This window comes from Ovis canadensis, chromosome 9 (assembly GCF_042477335.2).
Source record: "Ovis canadensis isolate MfBH-ARS-UI-01 breed Bighorn chromosome 9, ARS-UI_OviCan_v2, whole genome shotgun sequence".
NCBI classification, from domain to species: Eukaryota; Metazoa; Chordata; class Mammalia; order Artiodactyla; family Bovidae; genus Ovis; species Ovis canadensis.
Window position 1 is genome coordinate 13,440,402 of NC_091253.1, and position 23,073 is coordinate 13,463,474.

At 42.1% G+C, this 23,073-nt stretch overlaps 1 protein-coding gene across 5 annotated transcripts in view; it reads right to left on the reverse strand.

The window, feature by feature from the left end:
• SMAP1 (small ArfGAP 1) overlaps positions 1-23,073 on the reverse strand; it is a 188,529-nt gene that overhangs the window by 53,461 nt on the left and 111,995 nt on the right. The gene's annotated exons all lie outside the window — the stretch shown is intronic.

Consider the following 23,073-nt stretch of genomic DNA (forward strand, 5'->3'; position numbering starts at 1 on the left):
AGTGCAGAGATGCCACAGGGGTCTGTCTGCGATCTGCACAGTGGACAAACTTGCACTCACTCACTAAGCTATAAACTTAAGATCTCTAGGTGATACTTCAATAAAAGGATTCAGAAATTAAAGACCTAACTTTTAAAATGAAAACTTGAAGAAATTACAAAGTATTGCTTTCAGATAGATATATACTCAATATAACTTCAAAAGCTTTTTCTCAAATTCTGTTAAACTGTCCCTTTAAGAAACTGTACATCGTGAAAAAGATGGGGAGAGAGTGCCGACAGCCATTCTAGGGTTGCCTGGAGTGATGCTCTGTGACAGCAGGCTGTACTGAGGACAGGATGGACAAGTCGAACTGAGCTTCTCTGAGAATTCAATTCAGCATCTGGTAGTCACATCCTTACAACATGCATGCGTGCTCACTCATGTCCAACTCAGACCCCACGGACTAGAGCCTGCCAGTCTCCTCTGTCCATGGGATTCTCCAGGCAAGAACACTGCAGTGGGTTACCACTTCCTCCTCCAGGGATCTTCCTGACCTAGGGATCAACCCCATCTTCTGCTCTGACAGGTGGATTCTTTACAAGTACTACTTTAGCCACCTGATGCAAAGAGCTAACTCACTGAGAAAGATCCTGATGCTGGGCAGGAAGAAAAGGGGGCAACAGAGGATGAGATGGTTGGATGGCATCACTGACTCAGTGGACATGAATTTAAGGAAGTTCCAGGCATTGGTGATGGACAGGGAAGCCTGGAGTACTGCAGTCCATGGGGTCGCAAAGAGTCAGCCACAACTGAGGGACTGAACACCACCACCACCACCTGAGAACTGAACCACTCCCTTAAACTACAGTAACTGGCTGTATTGATTAGCTCACCTGTGTGTGACTGTTCAGCCCATTTAAAATGAAGAGGAATCTGGAGATTCCTTAAATACTATTTAAGGAATAGTATTTAATCCTTAAATACTATTTAAGGATTCTTCCATAGTGGTGAAGAGCAGGCTTCTAAATAATGCTTATTTATAAGAAAGTAAACTAACTCACTCTGTATAATTAAGTTGAAACACACACACACACACACACAAATATCTGCTAGATTGTCCTAGGTGGAAATTCTCTCACTGGCTCAAAATTATCTTAAAAAATATAAAACTTTTCCCAATTTTTCTCTGGTCTCTGGCCCAAGACATATCATACTTTTCACCATTAAATCCGCAGTTTTTCCTCCTTTCCTCCTCTTTACAAAGCCTCAGACCAACCATGACTATTTCTATACATTTTACTATATAGAAACATGATATGAAAATCTATAAATATGTCGATAAATCCAATAGATATTGCTTATTTTTGATAAATTACTATTTGGTGTGTATTTTAGCTCAAATTCCCTTAGTGACAGTAAGATATTCCTAAAATCAGTTTTTATGTTTCTACTCATATCATAACATTCAGTCCCCCATCACATCCTATCAGCTTCAAATATATGATAAAACATTAAATCTGAAAACCTAAAGATTAGTCAGGCCCAGTACTGAACTAAACTTCTTTGTGGAGAGAAGCCAAACAGAAAGGTAAAGCAGAGAGAGAAGGTGATGCCACTGCTCCGCAGAGCCCGGTGGGAGGAACACAGATCCATGAGGCTTCTGACTCCAGTCCACTGCCTGAACGGGGCCAAGCCTTCCCAAACCACCTCTCACAGAGGCATGCGACGGCCAGCTCAGCAGGGCACACCTTTCTGAGAATTTAGTCTTAAGGAACAGTGTACGCTGTTTGAAAGATCGAAGGCAGAAGGAGAAGAGGGTGACAGATGGCTGGATGGCATCACCGATGCAGTGGACCATGGACTTGGGAAACCCGGGAGATGGGGAGGGACAGGGAGGCCTGCCGTGCTGTGGTCCACAGGGCAGCAAAGAGTCACACACGACTTGGCAACTGAACAACAACAACAATGCATATGGTCCCCTGGTTCAAAACCTTGGAAATATTAATATTGTTCTGATGCAGCTTCAACACATTGTTACAATAAAAACTGCACCACAAACACTCCCATCAGCAGTCAATTTAACCCTCAGTTTATCAGGATACTAACACTTTCACTTAACACTTTATCAGGATAAACAGTTCTCACTACCACCTGGGTCTAAGCAACTCTTTTAAATTTTTTTATATTTTCACGTCATTTTATGCTCACAGTCAAGAAGAATAAAGGGAGAGTAAGAAACTACATTAAAATTTTCAAAATGCATTGAAATAAAAAACTCAAAATTATATTCCGTATGTTTCTGGTTTTGATAGTACACAGACCTGAACTAGACAACATTCTCTGAATGAAATATGTGTGAACAGAGAACATATTTAGTTTGTATATACGACTCCCGATTTAAAATACCTCCCTAGTTAATGGCTGCTTCTGGTTCTTCTTACTCTTGCATCATTAAAACATGAAACTTAAAAAAAATTCTGACAAACCATGATTTTGTTAATGACAGAATGACTATTTCCTTGCTCTATAACTGCAACAACAACAAAAACATACTGCAAGGAAAGAATAAGGTATATAATATGGGTGAATCTCAGAGCCCTTATGCTAAGTGAAAGCAGCCATCCACGAAACAGTGCACTGTAAGCTACCATCGATAATACGCGTCAAGAGCAGGCAAATTCATAGACAGAAAGACCAGAGGTTGCCATGGGGGACTCCTAATGCCTATGGGGTTTCTTTTGAGCGAGATGAAAATGTTCTAAAATGACACTGGTGATGATTGTACAACTCTAAACATACACTAAAAACCTCTGGACCGTACATGTTAATGGGTGAACTTTACAATATGTGAACTGTAACTCAATAAAGCTGTTATTTTAAAAATTTAACAACTGGAAAATATTGGCATGGTTTTCCCACAAACTAGAATAAAAAGACTACCATGATTATACATATTGGTAAACATTCCACTGCAGTCTGAGGATGCCAACACCTCCGGAACAGTTCTCTATGACTACAGATCCATGTCCTCCAGCCCACCTCCTCCTCCTCCTCTGAAAGGAGGTTAGGAAAACAGGAAAGAGGAAAGATGACTGAGGAAAGCAGGTCTGAGACTCCCCCTCAGAATACTACCCCCACTGCCAAGACCATGCCCTGGACACCAAGTCCTAGAAGGAACCCCTGTTATAACCTCCCCATTGCTTTGTTCACAAATCAAAAGTGATACTGAGAAAGCCACAGCAACAGACTTTCACTGTAAATGTGATCTGCGTGAACCCTCTCCATTTTTTATGTACTAGCATATGTAAAAATGGGCTTCCCAGGTGGCTCAGTGGTAACGAATCCACCTGCCAATGCAGGAGACACAGGTTCAATCCCTGTGTTGGGAAGAATCCTTGGCAAAGGAAATGGCAACCCACTCCAGTACTCTTACCTGGGAAATCCCAGGGACAGAGGAGCCTGGCAGGCTACAGTGCATGTGGTCGCAAGAGTCAGACATGACTTGGCAACTAAACAACAACAATACTTAAAAACAGGATTTAGCAAGGGGGGCGGGGCGGTGGTGAAAACCATGGGGAAATGGGATGTGGAGAATAGAGAAGCGCCTGCGGCACTGCTCTTGAGCAGCAGGGACACGGCCCAGCCAGATCACCACTGGCCATTCAGTTGAGGGAGGACAGAGATACATTTTTTCCAACTAAGAAAAACAGTAAACGGAAGAGTTCTAAATTCAAACCCACAATACATTCTTGATTTGCTATCACTAGCAACAACTTTTTCTATAAAATGACAGGTACAGAGAGTAGACAGTTCAAATCTGAGAAACTATATGTAACATATGGAATGACACCGAATACCCCTGTGACCTATAACTGTAGTAAAATACCCTTTTCCATTAAAAGGCACCAGGGCTCCCTAGTAAAATGGACACAGGTCTGGGGCAGGCAATGTATAAGAGGAGCTTAAAACAACTACCAGCCCAGGTCTCAAGAAAGTTACATACGACTAGAGCTGTATCACAGAAAAGATACAGGGACCAACTGGAAGAGTTTTTCCATCAAAAGCTAACAACTGCAATGACAGAAACATACTACTTAGCCTGGCTAAAAAGTTCATTCAGATTTGTCCATAAGATGTTACCAAAAAACCCAAATGGCCTTTCGCGGTAACCCAATAAAAATTCATGAATATACTGTGAGGACCACCTCCCTAACCCCCACAACCCTGACTGGACACAACCAGAGGATGCTAATGAGTCAACTCACTGTCCTGAAAATTGGTAAACTAAAGGGAAAAATTAAGTCACCTCTCCTTCATGAATTACCAGCTAATCAGAACTACCCACATATATAAGAAATGCCAAAGACAAAGGGCTGGCAGAGGATGGAGGCTGATCAGCAAACGCACCAAGGGGGAGAAAAGACCCCATTTCTCCCACATGTAAATCACAAGAAAAACAGAGGTGAAAGAGGACTTGCCAGACTAGGAACCTAGATACACCAATCTGATCTGCAGTGTGAGGCGGGGGAAACAATAGCGCATGATGTGTAACTGCAGAGATGAATCCTTTATAGGATATTTGATAAGAATAAGGGACCACTGGGTTTCAAGGAAGTGACACGATGATGGTTAATCCCAGCCTCCCTGTTCCGCCCCCTTTACAAACACCTCCGACTAAAAAGCCAAGCAGGAGAGGCCCTGAGGCTTGCCCCCCACTCCCCAGCTTGGCACCTGAACAAACCCCTACTCTGCTGTCAGTGGGGCTTTCTGCGCCTTGGGCCCCTGATATGACTCCAGAGATCAGAAGACCAGCAGAAACCACTCTGGGGAAAAAGTGGATTTTCCCCTAGATGCTTTCAAATCAGTTATGAAGAAAGAACAGCTTCCCCTTCTATCCATCAGCGAGAAAAAGTAGGGACCCTCGACTAGTCTCCACTCGGCAGAGTCACAGCAGTTTGTCTTCGGCAGAACGCCACACCCTGCTGCTGCAGTCCACCTCCGTCATGGTCTGCATGCTAACACACAGCACGTGGGGCCGCCCTGGGTCTCCTGGGTCTCAGCGACTACGGTGGAGGGCGTCTCACACACCACGCTAGAACCCCTGCTTCTGGGATTGTTACCAACACCCATCTATTCACTGGAGGCAGAGATGGAACTGGGAGGATCTGTTATAGCCAATGTAATCTCTGTAAAGGATCAGACAAATATCTGAATGCGATATTTGTTAAAATTCCTTGAAAAATAAACAGATGCATGTTCATCATTAAAATCAAATAACTAAGATGCTAAACTCTTTACCAGTGCAATAAGTTTAAAGTCTAATGGTCAGTTTAAATATCTTTTAGGAGACAAAACAGATTTGGCATCATAATGTCACTTTAAGCTTTCAGCTAACATAAACCTCAAACAGCACACCAAGACATTTTATTAGAAAAATTCTATATACGAAATAATTCTCACAGGAAGGCAGGAGTTTCTGTTTTACTACTGTATCCCTGGTACTGTGTATACAGTGATTGCCTAATAAATACTTGCTTAGTGAATAAATGAGTGAATCGTCTTGAGACAAGAGCCCCTTGGAGTCTGACAAGGCTAACTGTTAAAAAGCAAAGCAAAATGTATTAAAACTAAAACGTCTTTAAATAGTCTTTCCTCAAGAAGCAGGTAACAATACTCTCCAGCCAGCAGGCTACATCAGGGCTCCACTGTCCGGGGCTGGTCCACGGGTTACAGCCGCCCCTTCCCTCCTCCTCCTGCACCCGGGGCTCATCTTACTAAACCAGTGCTCACAACAGTGTACTTCCTGGACTGAAACTAGCTATCCAGGGCTTATCAGGAAACTTCAGGTTCTCTCCATACAGTTTCTGCTGTAGGAGCCCTTCCCTGTGTTACACTCCAGGTAAACTGCACTGGGCGCTACTGCCAAACCATGCCCCCCAGTGTCTTCCTGCATCCAGGGCTCCCTGACATCTTCAAAGCTCCTGCCAAAGGTAAGCACCTCCATGAATTCTCTCTTCATAACCCCCACGTGCTCTCCCACTTCCCTAAGTCTCCGTCCTCTGCACCTCTCCAGCTGTCTTGTATCAGCCTATGCTAACGTGATTTTTTTTCATATATCCCCTTTTTAATCCCCGTTTTGCTCTGTCTGAATTTTAAGATTCTGGAAGGTACGCTCTGTCTCCGTCATTTTTATGTTCCTTCCAATCCTTCAGGAGCATCCTAAAAGTTGCTACATTCAATCCAAATATTTCCTCCCAAAAATCTTTTGATGCATCTCTCCCTTAGATACGGAACAGCTGTAGCATTTAATCTACTCAAAGGCAACCAAACTATCAGGCCAAATTTCTCTTAAGGTCATTGTTACCGGCCTTACACTTAAATCACACAGAATATCACAGTAACTGACACAGCAACGCCCACTGGTTCTACAGCGCAATTTACGCAGTCGAGAGAGGAGGGCTGCGTGTTGCTGGGGGTTCAGAAGTCAGGTCATATACTCAGAGCTGCATTCAGGGGAGCTGAGGCCACAGATGTTAAGATACAGGGGGAAGACTGTAACAACATCCAAGCAAAGCTGTGCAGTCCCTGAAGCTCAGAGGAAAAGCGTCCAGAATGAAAGGCCTGGGGAGTCCTAGCATGGAGGCTGCACAGCGGTCTCACTGACGCTCTTCATTCTCGGCTTCGCGTGTCTGCAGCGCACAAAGGGATGTAATGCTTTAGTTAAAGACATTTTAGTTCAGCACATGAACTCCAGGGATGTCCACACCCACTGGTCAGTGACGAAACTTGCTGTCACGATCCACACACAAACTCTTCTGGACACTTCTGCAGCAATGCCTCAAGACTGCTTACACGGCTATCAGAAAAGACAGTGCCTGTGTATTTCTAAAATTCACAGCTAAGAGTGTGAAATGCAGCAGTAGCTAATAAGACAGCCAGGATGGCAGCAGGAAGCTGCAAGCCCAGGCAAGAGGCCTTGGAAACACAGCGGGCAGCCCGCTGCAGGAGGCGGCAAAGCAGAGAGAACCACGCAATTCACCGGGCCAGAGCCGCATCTGCAGCACATAGCCGGGAACTCAACAGAAACAGCACGGATGCCACCTCTTGACAGGCGGGAGGCCGCTGCCCAGCGGACAGACGGACTTCCCTGGATCCTCTGGGGGCTGAGTCAGCCTCCACACATGCACGTGAGTGAGGGGCACCCTGTCCTCGCAGCACTGTGCATTTTTAATTTTCTGCTCATGAAACTTTTCTTGGAGTTTCTGTGTATTCAGAAAAAAATTCTTAGAAAGCAAGTTATTACTAGGGAAAGCATGTGTTCACATACCCAGGGCACTATAAGTTTAGGACAAGAGTGAGTCCTTCCCCACCAGTTTATTCTGTGGGGGCGGGGGTGGCGGTGGAAGGTGGGTAGGAGACGTAATAGGAAAATTAAAGGTAAAAAATGATCTATCAAATTTTTATGTTTAGAAATTTGATGAAGGAAACATAACATGAAGCTTTAGTCCTTCTGAGCGATCTGTTACAGCATTACGAACAGTTGCTGGGGCGAAGCCACTGAGAGCACGAGAGTATTCATTTCAACAAAACAGGCTATACAGTACACCTGTGCAGCCTAAGCCTGGCTTACTTTCAGTCTACCATTACTCTAACTGGTACAGATGACGGGCCACGGGACGGAGACGTGCCCTTGTTCGTGTCTAGCGGCAGGCGGGTGGTCGCTGCTTGGTGGACCTGTCCCTGGATGCTCTGGGTGCCTTGCCACCCTCTGCACACACACAGGGAGGCGCAATGCCACACAGGGACAGCAGCTGAGCCTTGCTGTCACAGTGGAAAGACCACATTTGAAAACAATTTTTGGAACACCGTGATTACAAAGGGAAACGTTGTAACTCTACATATGTTGTTGCTCAGTCGCTCACTCATATCCAACTCTTTGTGACCCCATGGACTGCAGCACGCCAGGCCTCCCTGTCCATCACCACCTCCCAGAGCTTGCTCAAACTTATGTCCCTTGAGTCGGTGATGCCATCCAACCATCTCATCCTCTGTCATCCCCTTCTCCTCCTGCCTTCAATCTTTCTCAGCATCAGACTCTTTTCTAAAAAAGAGTCAGCTCTTTGTATAAGGAGGGCAAAGTATTGGAGTTTCAGCTTCAGCATCAGTCCTTCCAATGAATATTCAGAACTGATCTCCTTTAGGATGGACTGGTTGGATCTCCTTGCAGTCCAAGAGACTTTTAAGAGTCTTCTCCAACAACACAGTGCAAAAGCATCAGTTCTTCTGTGCTCAGCTTTCTTTATAGTCCAACTCTCACATCCATACATGACTACTGGGAAAACCATAGCTCTGACTACATGGACCTTTGTGGGCAAAGTAATGTCTCTGCTTTTTTAATATGCTGTCTAGGTTGGCCATAGCTTTTCTTCCAAAGAGCAAGCATCTTTTAATTTTATGGCAGCACTCACCATCTGCAGTGATTTTGGAGCCTAAGAAAATATAGTCTGTCACTCTTTCCATTGTTTCTCCATCTATTTGCCATAAGCGATGGGACCAGATCCCATGATCTTATTTTTTTGGATGTTGAGTTTTAAGCCAGCTTCTTCACTCTCCTCTTTCACTTTCACCAAGAGGCTTTTTGGTTCCTCTTCACTTTTGGAATAAGAGTGGTATCATCTGCATATCTGAGGTTATTGATATTTCTCCTGGCAATCTTGATTCCACCTTATGCTTCATCCAGCCCAGCATTTTGCATGATATACTCTGCATTAAGTTTAATAAGACAATATACAGCCTTGACATACTTCTTTTCCAATTTGGAACCAGTCCGTTGCTTCATGACCTGAATACAAGTTTCTCAGGAGGCAGGTCAGGTGGTCTGGCATTCCCATCTCTAAGTATTTCCCACAGTTTGTTGTGATCCACACAGTTAAAGACTTTAGCATAGGCAATGAAGCAGAAGTCGATGTTTTCTGGAATTCTCTATGATCCAACAGATTTTGGCAATTTGATCTCTAGTTCCTCTGAATTTTCTAAATCTAGCTTGAACATCTGGAAGTGCTCGGTTCACGTACTAGTTATCTAAAAGGTATATGAGTCTAAAAGGTAGCCAAAATAAACACCACAACTGATGAATCTGATTATGTATTCAAAAGAAAAATATGACAATATAAAATTCACTACAGAATCATTAAAATTGGGTTATAAAGGTAAAGCTGTATATATTCACAAAGTCCCTTTGGAGTTTCGCTTGTGAGCTCTTAAGCTGCGGTAATGACCCTTTCTAAGCACAGGGTTCAGTGGCATTAAGTGCATTCGTGCTGCTCTGTAACCGCCACAGCCATCCTCCTCCAGAGCTCTTTTCATGCTGCACAACTGACACTCTGCGCGCGAAACCACCACTGCCCTCACGCGCCCTCCGACCCCGGCAACCAGCACTCCACCTTCCGTCTCTGTGAGCGACTCGCGGGAGGCAGCTACGAGCAGCATGGCGCGGTATCCGTCCTTCCGTCCTCACTTACTTCGACTAATGTCCTCGAGGAGCACCCATGCCGCAGCCGGGATCAGAACTTTGTTCCTTTATAGGCTGAATGACATTCCATCGCACATACATATCGCATTTTGTTTATCCACTCATCCACTAATGGACATTTAAGTGGTTTCTACTTTTGGCTATTATGAATAACATTGCTATGAACATGGATGTATGAATTCTGTTTGAGTCCTTGTTTTCAATTCTTTGGGGTATATACCCAGAAGTAGAACTGCTGGATCAAATGGTAATTCCATGTTTCTTTGAAGAATTACCACACGGCTCTTCACGATGGCCACACTATTTTACATTCCCACCAACAGTGCACAGGTTTCCAATTTCTCCACAACCACTTGCTATTTTCTGGCAATTTTTTTGACAGCAGTTATCCTAATGAGTGTGAGATATAAAGTATTTAAAGGACCCTCTTAAAATCCTATAAAAATTTTCAAAAGAACTGAAAGTAAAAACTAAAATGTTAAAAGTGGTGAGACTCTGTAGAGTGAGACAACAGGTTTTCCTTTGTCTTATTTTTCCTTGTATTTTCCATGGTTTTTATAATAGGGGGGAAATGGCTATTTTAAAAATGAGGCTGATATTCTTATCACAATGATAAAAGACTTAAGAGGAGGCGTGGACCTGGTCACAGCACAGGTGCAGAAGAAGTCAGGGCTGAGAGGAGAACAAGCCCGGCATGCTCAGAGGCCAGCACCTGCCGGGCTCCCCTGGAACGTGTGTGTGGGTTGGGGAGGGGCTGCCTGAGATGGAACGTGGGCACAGACGGCAGCACACCTCGGTACCAGGCACACAGGTACCTGGGCTGAGGTACCTGTCCTGTGGTCTGCAAGCAGCAATGCCTGGTTCTCTCTCAACTTTTCCCAATGGTCAGGCCTCCACGAAACTCTGAAGAAGTTGGAATCTTTGTTCTTGGCACCCAGTCTTTCTGGCACAGCAATGCTCAGAAATAAATGCAGTAATCTAGACAAATAATTATAAATACCACAAAAGTGATACTCCAGAAGGGGAGTAACAACAAGGCTTATGGCTAAAGGACTAAATGCTGTCAGGGGCCCAAGACCATGTATCTAATCCAATTTTTATCCTAACAACCTGTTCTGTTTTTAACCTCCAAAATGAAGGTGATTCTTTTTTCAATTTAAAAAAATTTTTAAGGTTACTTTCCATTTACAATATTTATTACAAAATGTGTTGTAACTATACATGTTTCTTTATAACTTTGTTTGTAATATATTTTGTGTTGTACAATAAGCACCCTTGTGCCTGTCTTAACACCAACAATCTGCACCTCCCACTCCCCACCCCCATACTGCCCCTCATCCACTAATTTGTCCACTCTACCCAAAATGCAAATGATTCAAATCATATGCGAATTACATGGAAAGATGCGTGATTTTAAAAGATAAACTCGACTCTGGGAAACTTCGAGTTAAGAAAATGCTGATTTGGGTTTCAAATTATCTTATGTCTACCTCCCACTCAATGGCATTATTATAAACTTTTTCTTTCATATATATAACCGTATTACTTCCTTCCAGCATCTGAGTAAAACTGCTAAGAAAATGATTTGTGTCTATATCCAAAAGCCGCCTTGATCTCACTCACACTCTCCCTCCAAGTGTGCACCAGACTGCTTTCTTTCTTCCACTGAGACCAGTTTCATGGACCTGGAATCTGAATCAGTGATCCTCTAGTGATGAGCAGTCTTGTCCTCCAGGACATTCAGCAACACCGGAAGACATTTCTGATTGCCAGGACTGGCAGGATGCTGCCAGACATCCTGCAAGACACAGACGTGCCTCTACCACATGATTCCCAGCGTTTAAGGTGATGCTTGCCACACGGTAGGTAGAAAAAATGCCCACTAAACTAACAGATTTACATATGAGGGAACTGAGGTTCAGAGTGATCAGGTATTTAGTAAACAGCAGAGAATGGAAGTCAAGTCTTCTCAAGCCCAGTCTCTACCTTCTTTACCTTCTAGTAGTTTAATGTTTTTCGAAAGACTTTTTAAAAGTCTGTATCCTTTGACTTGGCAAATCCAGTTTTACAAACGCACCCTAATAAACTATCACACAGTTGTGCACCGATTATGTGCGCATATTTTCATTATTCAAGAGATACATTTTAAAACAAATTTTCTATAGTCAGAGTGCTCCATTTCCACTCACGGGAATATTACTAAAGATAGAAAAGCATACACATATTTATCAACAAGAAAGGGTACTCAAGACATATTGTTATAGGACAGAGGAGCAGGCAGTCCGATCCCACGTGGATACACACATTTCCGTGGGAAACAATATGGAAGGATGAACATCAAAATGCTAGTGATAATTTTTCTAAGTGGTTAAATCTGTGACAATATTACTTTTTCTTTTTGCTTATGCATATTTTCTAACTTCTTAAAAGCAGACATGGTTTGGCGACTATGTGGAGGTAGAAGGGAGATGCTACTAAAATCCATAAAGTTTCTATCTATCCTGTCTCTTGGTTAAAGAATGAAAAACGCTATAAATTTACTGGACAGGAATATGATTTCTTTTGACTTAGGAGTAGCAGTAGTGATCTTTTCTTTTTCAGAGAGAAAAAATTTACTAAAAAAAGAGAAACCTAATAGCTAAAGAAAGAAAGTTGTCAACAGCAACTAACAATATAGACTCGAGTAAAACCTGGACCACAGAAAAGCAGGACCAAAATGCTTTCTAAGCCCAATGCACAGTTATGCTGAATCTATTTTTTTAAATCTACAAACAAAAGATTGCTATCAAACTAATCTCCAATATCAGATTTTAGGCTGGCAATGAATGATTTGAGGAAAATACAAAGAACCTTCCAATTCCACTTAAAAAAATGCACTGTTAAGACATCTGCCATGCTTACTTATTACTACCTAGACCATATGTCTCCACTTCCACAAAAGCATTAACGATTGGAAATATCTGACTCTCAAATGCACACACACACATTATGTGCAATGTTTATCTAGCTTAAATGACACTGAGAACCTGGTGGCTGTGAAAGCGTCTCTGTCAGACTGTTAACCAGCAGAGCCTATTAACACAGCATCTGGCAATGAGCCACTGAATTTCACTTTAATGGTTTACTAAGAGCAATCTGACTGACATACAACTCATTGCTCACTTTCACATGGCTGTACTGAAATCTCAAGTGCAGGAGCTTTGCAATTTTACTTTCTACTTATATTGAAAGGTCAGAGCACTTACTGTATTTTTTAAGTTTTATTAACACAAAAGTTTCTTCATAAAGACAACACTGCTGGTTGTTTCTGTTTTTTCCCCAACTACATAAAAAAATCACTATTCACCCCACTTCCGAGGCCAGGGACAGCAGCTAGGAGGAGCCACCCCGCACTGGAAGCCAGAGGCGGCAGCTGGAAGGAGCCACCCCACGTCCAAGGAGCAGTGGCTACGCGGGCGCAGGAGGGCCTAGAGGAGCTATCCCACATTGAAGGTCAGGAAGGGTGGCGGTGAGGAGATACCTCTCATCCAAGGTAAGGAGCAGTGGCTGCGCTTTGCTGGAGCAGCCGTGAAGAGATATCCCATGCCCAAGGCAAGAGAAACCCAAGTAAGATGGCAGGTGTTACAAGAGGGCATCAGAGGGCAGACACACTGAAACCATACTGACAGAAAACTAGTCAATCTAATCACACTAGGACCACAGGCTTATCTAACTCAATGAAACTAAACCATGCCCACGGGGCAACCCAAGACAGGCGGGTCATGGTGGAGAGGTCTGACACAATGTGGTCCACTGGAGAAGGGAATGGCAAACCACTTCAGTATTCTTGCTTGAGAACCCCATGAACAGTATGAAAGGGCTAAATGATAGGATACCAAAAGAGGAACTCCTTAGGTCAGTAGGTGCCCAATATGCTACTGGAGATCAGTGGAGAAATAACTCCAGAAAGAATGAAGGGTTGGAGCCAAAGCAAAAACACTACCCAGGTGTGGATGTGATTGGTGATAGAAGTAAGGTCCAATGCTGTAAAGAGCAATATTGCATAGGAACCTGGAATGTCAGGTCCATGAATCAAGGCAAATTGGAAGTGGTCAAACAAGAGATGGCAAGGGTAAACGTCGACATTCTAGGAATCAAAGAACTAAAATGGACTGGAATGGGTGAATTTAACTCAGATGACCATTACATCTACTACTGCAGGCAGGAATCCCTCAGAAGAAATGGAGTAGCCATCATGGTCAACAAAAGCGTCCGAAATGCAGTACTTGGATGCAATCTCAAAAACGACAGAATGATCTCTGTTCATTTCCAAGGCAAACCATTCAATATCACGGTAATCCAAGTCTATCCTCCAACCAGTAATGCTGAAGAAGCTGAAGTTGAACGGTTTTATGAAGACCTACAAGACTTTTTAGAACTAACACCCCAAAAAGATGTCCTTTTCATTATAGGGGACTGGAATGCAAAAGTAGGAAGTCAAGAAACACCTGGAGTAACAGGCAGATTTGGCCTTGGAATGCAGAATGAAGCAGGGCAAAGACTAATAGAGTTTTGCCAAGAAAATGCACTGGTCATAGCAAATACCCTCTTCCAACAACACAAGAGAAGACTCTACACATGGACATCACCAGACGGTCAACACCAAAATCAGACTGATTATATTCTTGCAGCCAAAGATGGAGAAGCTCTATACAGTCAACAAAAACAAGATCGGGACCTGACTGTGGCTCAGATCATGAACTCTTTATTACCAAATTCAGACTGAAATTGAAGAAAGTAGGGAAAACCGCTAGACCATTCAGGTATGACTTAAATCAAATCCCTTATGATAATACAGTGAAAGTGAGAAATAGATTTAAGGGCCTAGATATGATAGATAGAGTGCCTGATGAACTATGGAATGAGGTTTGTGACACTGTACAGGAGACAGGGATCAAGACCATCACCATGGAAAGAAATGCAAAAAAGCAAAATGGCTATCTGGGGAGGCCTTACAAATGGCTGTGAAGAGAAGTGAAAAGCAAAGGAGAAAAGGAAAGATATAAGCATCTGAATACAGAGTTCCAAAGAATAGTAAGAAGAGATAAGAAAGCCTTCTTCAGTGATCAATGCAAAGAAATAGAGGAAAACAACAGAATGGGAAAGACTAGAGATCTCTTCAAGAAAATTAGAGATACCAAGGGAACATCTCATGCAAAGATGGGCTCAATAAAGGACAGAAATGGTCTGGACCTAACAGAAGCAGAAGATATTAAGAAGAGGTGGCAAGAATACACAGAAGAACTGTACAAAAAAGATCTTCACGACCCGGATAATCACGATGGTGTGATCACTCATCTAGAGCCAGACATCCTGGAATGTGAAGTCAAGTGGGCCTTAGGAAGCAGCACTATGAACAAAGCTAGTGGAAGTGATGGAATTCCAGTTGAGCTATATCAAATCCTGAAAGATGATGCTGTGAAAGTGTTGCACTCAATATGCCAGCAAATTTGGAAAACTCAGCAGTGGTCACAGGACTAGAAAAGGTCAGTTTTCATTCCAATCCCAAAGAAAGGCAATGCCACAGAATGCTCAAACTACCGGAAAATTGCACTTCATCTCAGAGGCTAGTAAAATAATGCTCAAAATTCTCCAAGACAGGCTTCAGCAATACATGAACTGTGAACTTCCTGATGTTCAAGCTGGTTTTAGAAAAGGCAAAGGAACCAGAGATCAAATTGCCAACATCCGCTGGATCATGGAAAAAGCAAGAGAGTTCCAGAAAAACATCTGTTTCTGCTTTATTGACTATGCCAAAGCCTTTGACTGTGTGGATCATTAGAAACTGGAAAATTCTGAGAGAGATGGGAATACCAGACCACCTGACCTGCCTCTTGAGAAATCTGTATGCAGGTCAGGAAGCAACAGTTAGAACTAGACATGGAACAACAGACTGGTTTCAAATAGGAAAAGGAGTACGTCAAGGCTGTATATTGTCACCTGCTTATTTAACTTATATGCAGAGTACATCATGAGAAACACTGGACTGGAAGAAACACAAGCTGGAATCAAGATTGCCAGGAGAAATATCAATCACCTCAGATATGCAGATGACACCACCTTTATGGCAGAAAGTGAAGAAGAAGTAAAAAGCCTCTTGATGAAAGTGAAAGACAAGAGTGAAAATGTTGGCTTAAAGCTCTACATTCAGACAATGAAGATCATGGCATCTGGTCCCATCACTTCATGGCAAATAGATGGGGAAACAGTGGAAACAGTGTCAGACTTTATTTTGGGGGGCTCCAAAATCACTGCAGATGGTGACTGTAGCCATGAAATTAAAAGACGCTTACTCCTTGGAAGAAAAGTTATGACCAACCTACACAGCATATTCAAAAGCAGAGATATTACTTTGCAGACTACGGTCTGTCTAGTCAAGGCTACTGTTTTTCCTGTGGTCATGTGTGGATGTGAGAGTTGGACTGTGAAGAAGGCTGAACGCCGAAGAACTGATGCTCTTGAACTGTGGTGTAGGAGAAGACTCTTGAAAGTCCCTTGGACTTCAAGGAGATCCAACCAGTGCATTCTGAAGGAGATCAGCCCTGGGATTTCTTTGGAGGGAATGATGCTGAAGCTGAAACTGCAGTACTTTGGCCACCTCATGCGAAGAGTTGACTCACTGGAAAAGACTCTGATGCTGGGAGGGATTGGGGGCAGGAGGAGAAGGGGACAACAGAGGATGAGATGGCTGGATGGCATCACTGACTTGATGGACGTGAGTCTGAGTGAACTCCAGGGGTTGGTGATGGAGAGGGAAGCCTGGCGTGCTGCGATCACGGGGTCGCAAAGAGTCGGACACAACTGAGCGACTGAACTGAACTGATTCATCTACATCATCTTCTTAAAAGATTCAAATACTAATTAACATTAATATATGTGGTAAGTTGATTTTCTCTCATCAACTTCAAGAAGTTAGTGGCAAAAATCTGCACACATGCAAAAAAAAAAAAACTTTTTAAATTTTTCATTAAAAATTACAACACATGCTTGGGGGACCACAGGCCAGTCACAGCAATCGCTTTAAAGTATTTCACCAAGACACATACAAGAGATTGGTAACAGTACACACACATTAGATTGACATATATACCCTATTATATATAATACAGACAACTAATGAGCATCTACTGTGCAGCACAGGGAATTCTACTCAATGTTCTGTGCTGACCTAAATGGGAAGAAGGAAATCCAAGGAAGAGGGCATATATGTATACACATAGCTGATTCACTTTGCTGTTCAGCAGAAACTAACACAACACTGTAAAGCAACTATACTCCAAAAAAATTAAATTTTAAAATGCTTAAGATGCACACAAGCAGAGAAAGCTATGCTACAAAAGGTTTAAGACACTTGTCACTATGTAGAGGGATTATGAGAAGTTATGTACCTTTTTAATGTTTTGCTTCTTTATATATTTTATTTTTTCTACACAGAATATATAATATTTAATACATAATTTTTGAATATTAAAATTTTTAATTCATAAAACATAAAAATATTCCAAGATAGGTGAATAATTATGTACTAAACTCACTGTATTTATCTCAGAAAGACCTTAAGTCTACAAAAATATAAAATTCTTTACTTTGATTTCATCATCTAAAGTTATCTGTTAAGATACTCATTGCATACAAAATCAATGATGCATTTACACTTGTAGAACAGGCATCTAAACAGAAATACCTAACACTTTAAAGTAAGGCATGTTTTCTGAAATATATTCAGACACACACAGATATACACACACATACATACACACACAAATACATGCTCTACACAAACACAGAAGTAGCGAGCATTAGGAAGAACTGAATACTTTTTTCCTAAATTAGACTTTGTCATTTAACAGGAAGAATAGCTCATTGAAACAGAATAGCAACTAATGTGGATGAGAAATCAGTTTGAAATAATAAAGAGAATTCACTGACTAAAAACCAACTCTGGAGCTGTGAAAGCCATCTTTAAGGATATAGTCAAGATGATTTTAGGAACCTGTCCCTATGTTCAACAGATTTAATAAGTAATTCTAAATTTAGAACTGTTAATTACCAAAGGGATCACTAGAGATCATCAAGGCAAAGTTTATTAATAAATGAGGAAAAAGCAGATCCAGGCAGTTAACTGACTCTGCCCAGTTAACTGACTGAACCCAGACCACGGGCTTGAACCTGGCTCTCCTCCTGACCCTGCTTCTCCTCCTGACCCTGCTTCTCCTGTGGCAATCAAGTCTCAACAAACATGGCCAACTGCTTCTATAAATAACATTTCCTGGAACACATTCACATATACTGCCTGTGTGCTACAAAGGAAGAGTTGAATATTTGTGAAAGATACCTTATGGCCTAAAAGATTTAGTACCTGATTCTCTACAGGAAAACATTTGCTGATCCCTAGAGTTTTCTTAACATACAATGTAAAAGCTTCAGAACTTAACACATAAATTCTATCAATAATAAACTACATTATAATAAACAGCAATGAAACCAGAACCACCTAACTACCTTAGGAGGATTTAATTCCCCCATCCCAAGAATTGACTGTCTGTCCATTTTCCATGTTTTGATATGTACATCTTTAAGAAAAACTATAAAACTTAGAACCTCCCAAAGGAGAAATCAAGATCTGCTTATTTAAGCTGAAAGAGAATTCATGTACATTCCTTTAATAGAGTACTTCTCATCTACATAAACATATTTATAGATCACCAGCTACTTGGGAGCCAGTCTAGCAGATAAATCTAAACAAACTGAATTAGAAATGTCAAACATAGGACAGAATATTTTAGAAAAAGTCAAATATATACACTATTTTCCAGCAGAATATCTAAAGCACAACAGACAGACATCTATTTAAATGTCAAAAACATCTGCCCTATTAATCACTTGATTTGGTAAATGTTTAGGTTTTACCTTCCTCTTCCCAGAAAAGAAAGTGAGCTGGCTCCAGCTAACCCATTAGTAATAGATGCTTATACAACACAGTAACATAAACCTCAGGGAGACCTAAGTACAAAATACGATTTAAACAAAAGTAGTAGGCTGCTCAGGGAAAACAAATGTATTTATGGAAGGAAGAAGTCCCTAAGGTAGGAAATCAATAAAAATTATGAATCCACTAGTTAAAGACAATATGGGATGGGGTTATATATAAACACGATTCTTTTTTAGAGAACCCTGGACTGTTCATTATAAAATGATGTAGAATGTACAACAGAACAAAAATTGCAGTGCCTGAGGGTGAGGGCATATATGTCAAATCCAAGTGTGCACACAAACACACACGACCTGGGACTTAAATCAAAAGAAAACCTGGGCTCAAACCCCTTAACTGCCAACAACTGTTAGCACTGAGCAAGTCACTTTTCAGTGACTCGATGTCCTTCTAGGTTTTAGTCTACTCCTTTATAAAATAAGAGATTTGGACTAGGTAGCAAAGTTCCTTCTAATCCCCCAATTAGCATACTTCCAAATAACTGTTTATTAACTCATGGCTGCATGTCAAGTCCAAGTTAATGGCTTTAATTATGTGTAGAAATAAGTGGACTTAGAAGAGGTATTCTGGAAAAATTAACCCTATCAAGCATCAATCTTTCAAATGCTTGAAGATGTACAAGATGGAGCTTAGTCTGCTCTGCCTTATAAAAGAAATGAAATCCTATTTTTCCAAGCTCCATAAATTATAACTAAACTAGATTACATTAGCCAATTCATATATTCTCTCTGATTCTTGATTTCTCTACCTCCAACAATAACTGGTCTTTGTAAGGAGTAAAGAGAACACACACAGGTGAAGAGCTGAAACCTTCCCTCTGAGGTTAGGAATAAGATAAGGATGCCTTCTATCACTGATTCACAAACCAGAAATAAAAAGAGCAATAAAACCACAGAAATAAGACATTCATGTAACTGGAAAAGGACCAGTTTCTTCGACATATGTGTGTGTGTGTGTGTGTGTGCGCGCGCGCGCGTGTGTGTTGACTGTTAAAACCACAATATTGTAATTAGCCTCCAATTAAAATAAATTAAAAAAGAGAAAAAATAGGCAATTAAAAAAAAATAAAGAGAAACTGTATTTAGAAAAAGAAAAAGTCAACGAGGGAAAAGTAAGCAATCCAATTTAAAAAGAGGTGAAAGATCTGAATCAGAGCTCCAAAGGGGGGCTCCAAATGGGCAATGAACATGTGAAAAGGCCCTGAGCTTTGTTCGTAATATACAAAATGAACATTTAAAATGCAATGAGATATCACTATACACTCATCAGACTTTAAACAATAATATTTCTGATAATACCACATGTTGAAAGAACACAGAGTCACCAGAATACACTTGGCATTTGGTATACACGATGTAGGGTTGTGTGACACAACTCATCAACTGAGTATGCACAACAGTGTTCATACTTTATGACCAAACAAGTCCACTCCTAAACACATCCTGAAGAAATACACACTTAGAGGCATGAACAAAAGCGCTCACAGCAGCACTACTTATTAAGGGCTAAAGCCTGGATAGAATCCCAGTGTTTACCAATTTAACGAATAGAGTAAGAAACAGAAACGTGATGACATACGCTACACAACAACTAAGGAAGCAGACAACTACATACCAAAAAAATGCTGGCCGGAAAACAAAAGGAAAACAAAAGAATATTCGTGGTATCATTTCATTTGTATGCTCAAAAAATACAGAAAAACAGTATTTTCTAAATATGATTTCTATTATTTACATACACACTCAGAGAAGATAAATCTAGTCCTAAAATGCAAGGAAATTATCCCTGGGGAGAAGAGAAGTGATTCAACTGGGAGGTGTTACGGCGGCAGCCTCTGGGGAGCTGGCCACGTTCTGTCTCCTGACCAGGCGCTGAATACAAGGCTGGTCACTTCACACTTGTAAGTGCACGTGCACAAGTGTACACGCAAACTGTACACGAGCCCTGCTGCCGCTGCTGCTAAGTCGCTTCAGTCGTGTCCGACTCTGTGCGACCCCAGAGACTGCAGCCCACCAGGCTCCCCCGTCCCTGGGATTCTCCAGGCAAGAACACTGGAGTGGGTTGCCATTGCCTTCTCCAATGCATGAAAGTGAAAAGTGAAAGTGAAGTCACTGAGCCGTGTCCAACTCTCAGCGACCCCATGGACTGCAGCCTACCAGGCTCCTCTGCCCATGGGATTTTCCAGGCAAGAGTGCTGGAGTGGGGTGCCATTAGTTCCTGGCAGATAACAGATAGATAGCCAATAAAGCCAATCCCTTCTTATTAATGAGGATGATATTCTGACTACTACTGATATAATTTTCACTGCTATTACTACTAATTTCTCCTCTGTATATTATACATGGGGGCTCCCACAGGGGCTCAGTGGTAAAGAATCCACCTGCCAATGCAGGAGACGTGGGTTCGATCCCTAGGTTGGGAAGGTCACCCAGAGAAGAAAATGGCAACCCACTCTAGTATTCTTGGCCTGGGAAATCCCATGGGCAGAGGAGCCTGGTGAGCTACAGTCCATGGCGTCGCAGAGTCGGACATGACTTAGTGACTGAACAACAAGATTATAAAGCTCCCTGATGATCTCCGCTCAGAGAGAAGGCACAGAGAAACAGCTAGTGTGAACGGAGGAGAGCTCACTGGCGCCACTGCTGTCTCCCCACTGTGCAGACTGTTAAATGCACTGGTCTCTCCCTTCTCATGCAGCTTGTACTATCCTGACCATGAAAGCTTGACAGGAGCTGAGGTTTCCCCCTGCGGGTGATTGATTATTCCATCAGCAAGGTTCCCACCAGCAGCAGCAGGAGTCCTGAACTCTGCAAGGTGAGCAAGAGGAACAGACAGGTGTGAACTGGGTTTAGTAAAACCAAACACTGAAGGGAAATGGTAACAGAAAAGTGCCCACTCCTCCCCGTGCCCACCCCTGAAGTGCTCTGCACACACGCACAATCCAGAGACTGCTCACAGGTCACTGGAGGCCCCTCAGAAGGCAACGGAAGGCAAGCACTTATACACAAGGCAGCGAAATACACGAGGTCATAACATCAAATGCTCACTGTATTCTCAGGGCAAAGTTTTTTTAAAGAGGAAAAAAATATATGTTTTAAAAGAGGTTAAATTTTAAATCTTGCCAAGTACAACAATAAGGCATTATATAAACTCTTTGATATTTCCAACTTTTGAAAACAAAAGATAAAACCTTCTAGTGATTTTTAAATTCCTTTATAATCAAAAAGAAAACTGTTAGAGATTTCACTTAAAGTTTCTTACTGATGCACGCTGAAGAGAAAAGTTTCCAGAGGAGAACTAAAGCAATTTAAGTAACTGGGGTTATAATCACTAACTTAATCACTCCTTATAAAAAGTTTTATAATATTTAACATCTGACTAAAACAAAACCTAGATGCATCCTGTGTTGGGCAAACAAACTGATCTAACAATATAATTAAAGAATCATATGAGGGAGGAAATAATACAATCAAATGTATGACAATGTCCCCGGAATTCTGAGGAAGGGAGAATGTGTATCTACTTGGGGCAGTTAGAGGGCCTTCATGGACAAGGAGGAGGCCTAGGTAAGTTGGGGGTGAGCAAAGGACAGCCTTGGCCAGGCAGTTCAGGGAAGAGAGATGGGAAGTGTGTTCAGGGGGCAACAGACAAGTCGGCCTGGTACTGGTGGGGCCAGGGGTTAAGAGGACACACACCAGGAGGGAGGTGAAGGTGCAGATGGTGGGCAGGTGTGGGCGCCACATAAAGTTCTGACCAGCCTTGGGACTCTTAGCAGCACGTCTTAAAGCTGAAGGCAAGCTTATAACTTTCTGAAAGTATAGGCTATTCTAATAAACGTGATGGAAACAGAGCCAGTGAATACTGACTTGTACACTTCAAACGGAAGCAGTCTATACTGTGTAATTTATGCCTTCATGAAGTCGATTATTCACACTGCAACAATTAGAATTAAGGACACGCTCTCTTTACTAATAATTCTCTTTCCGTGCTTCCATTATTGTGTGAGGAAATGCACTGAGAGCCGAGCCGCCATGACTATTTAACCAAGTCCTACAGACATCCATCGTTATCTTGCTACAGTAGGGTAGCAAGATAGTAGGCCTGATCACATCTCTCCTGCTCATCACTGCAAAAGAACCTTTCAAAAGAATCCACAGCTTTTCCTTCAAAAAGAATCAATGTGGACCTTAAAGTCCTCTACAATTTGAGCTCAATCTGCCATTCTGGTCTCTTTCCCACGACTTTCTATACACAGACACAGATCTTTCTTCACTCTACTGCTCACTCTTTTTCTAACTAAACCCTGTCTTTACTTTCGGTTCTGTCCTCAAGGTGTTCTCTGCACAGGACACACTCCTAGCTCACAACCTCCGTCCTACCTACATGTCAGTCCACTCAAGTGCTACACTCAGTGTGGAGTGTCTTCTGAAGGCCTCTGCAGGGCCCTCTGCACTCTCTCAACTTTGCTGATTGTGAAGCCAGACTGTGCAAGAAAGCCAAAACCACCACTCTTTACATCAGGAATAAT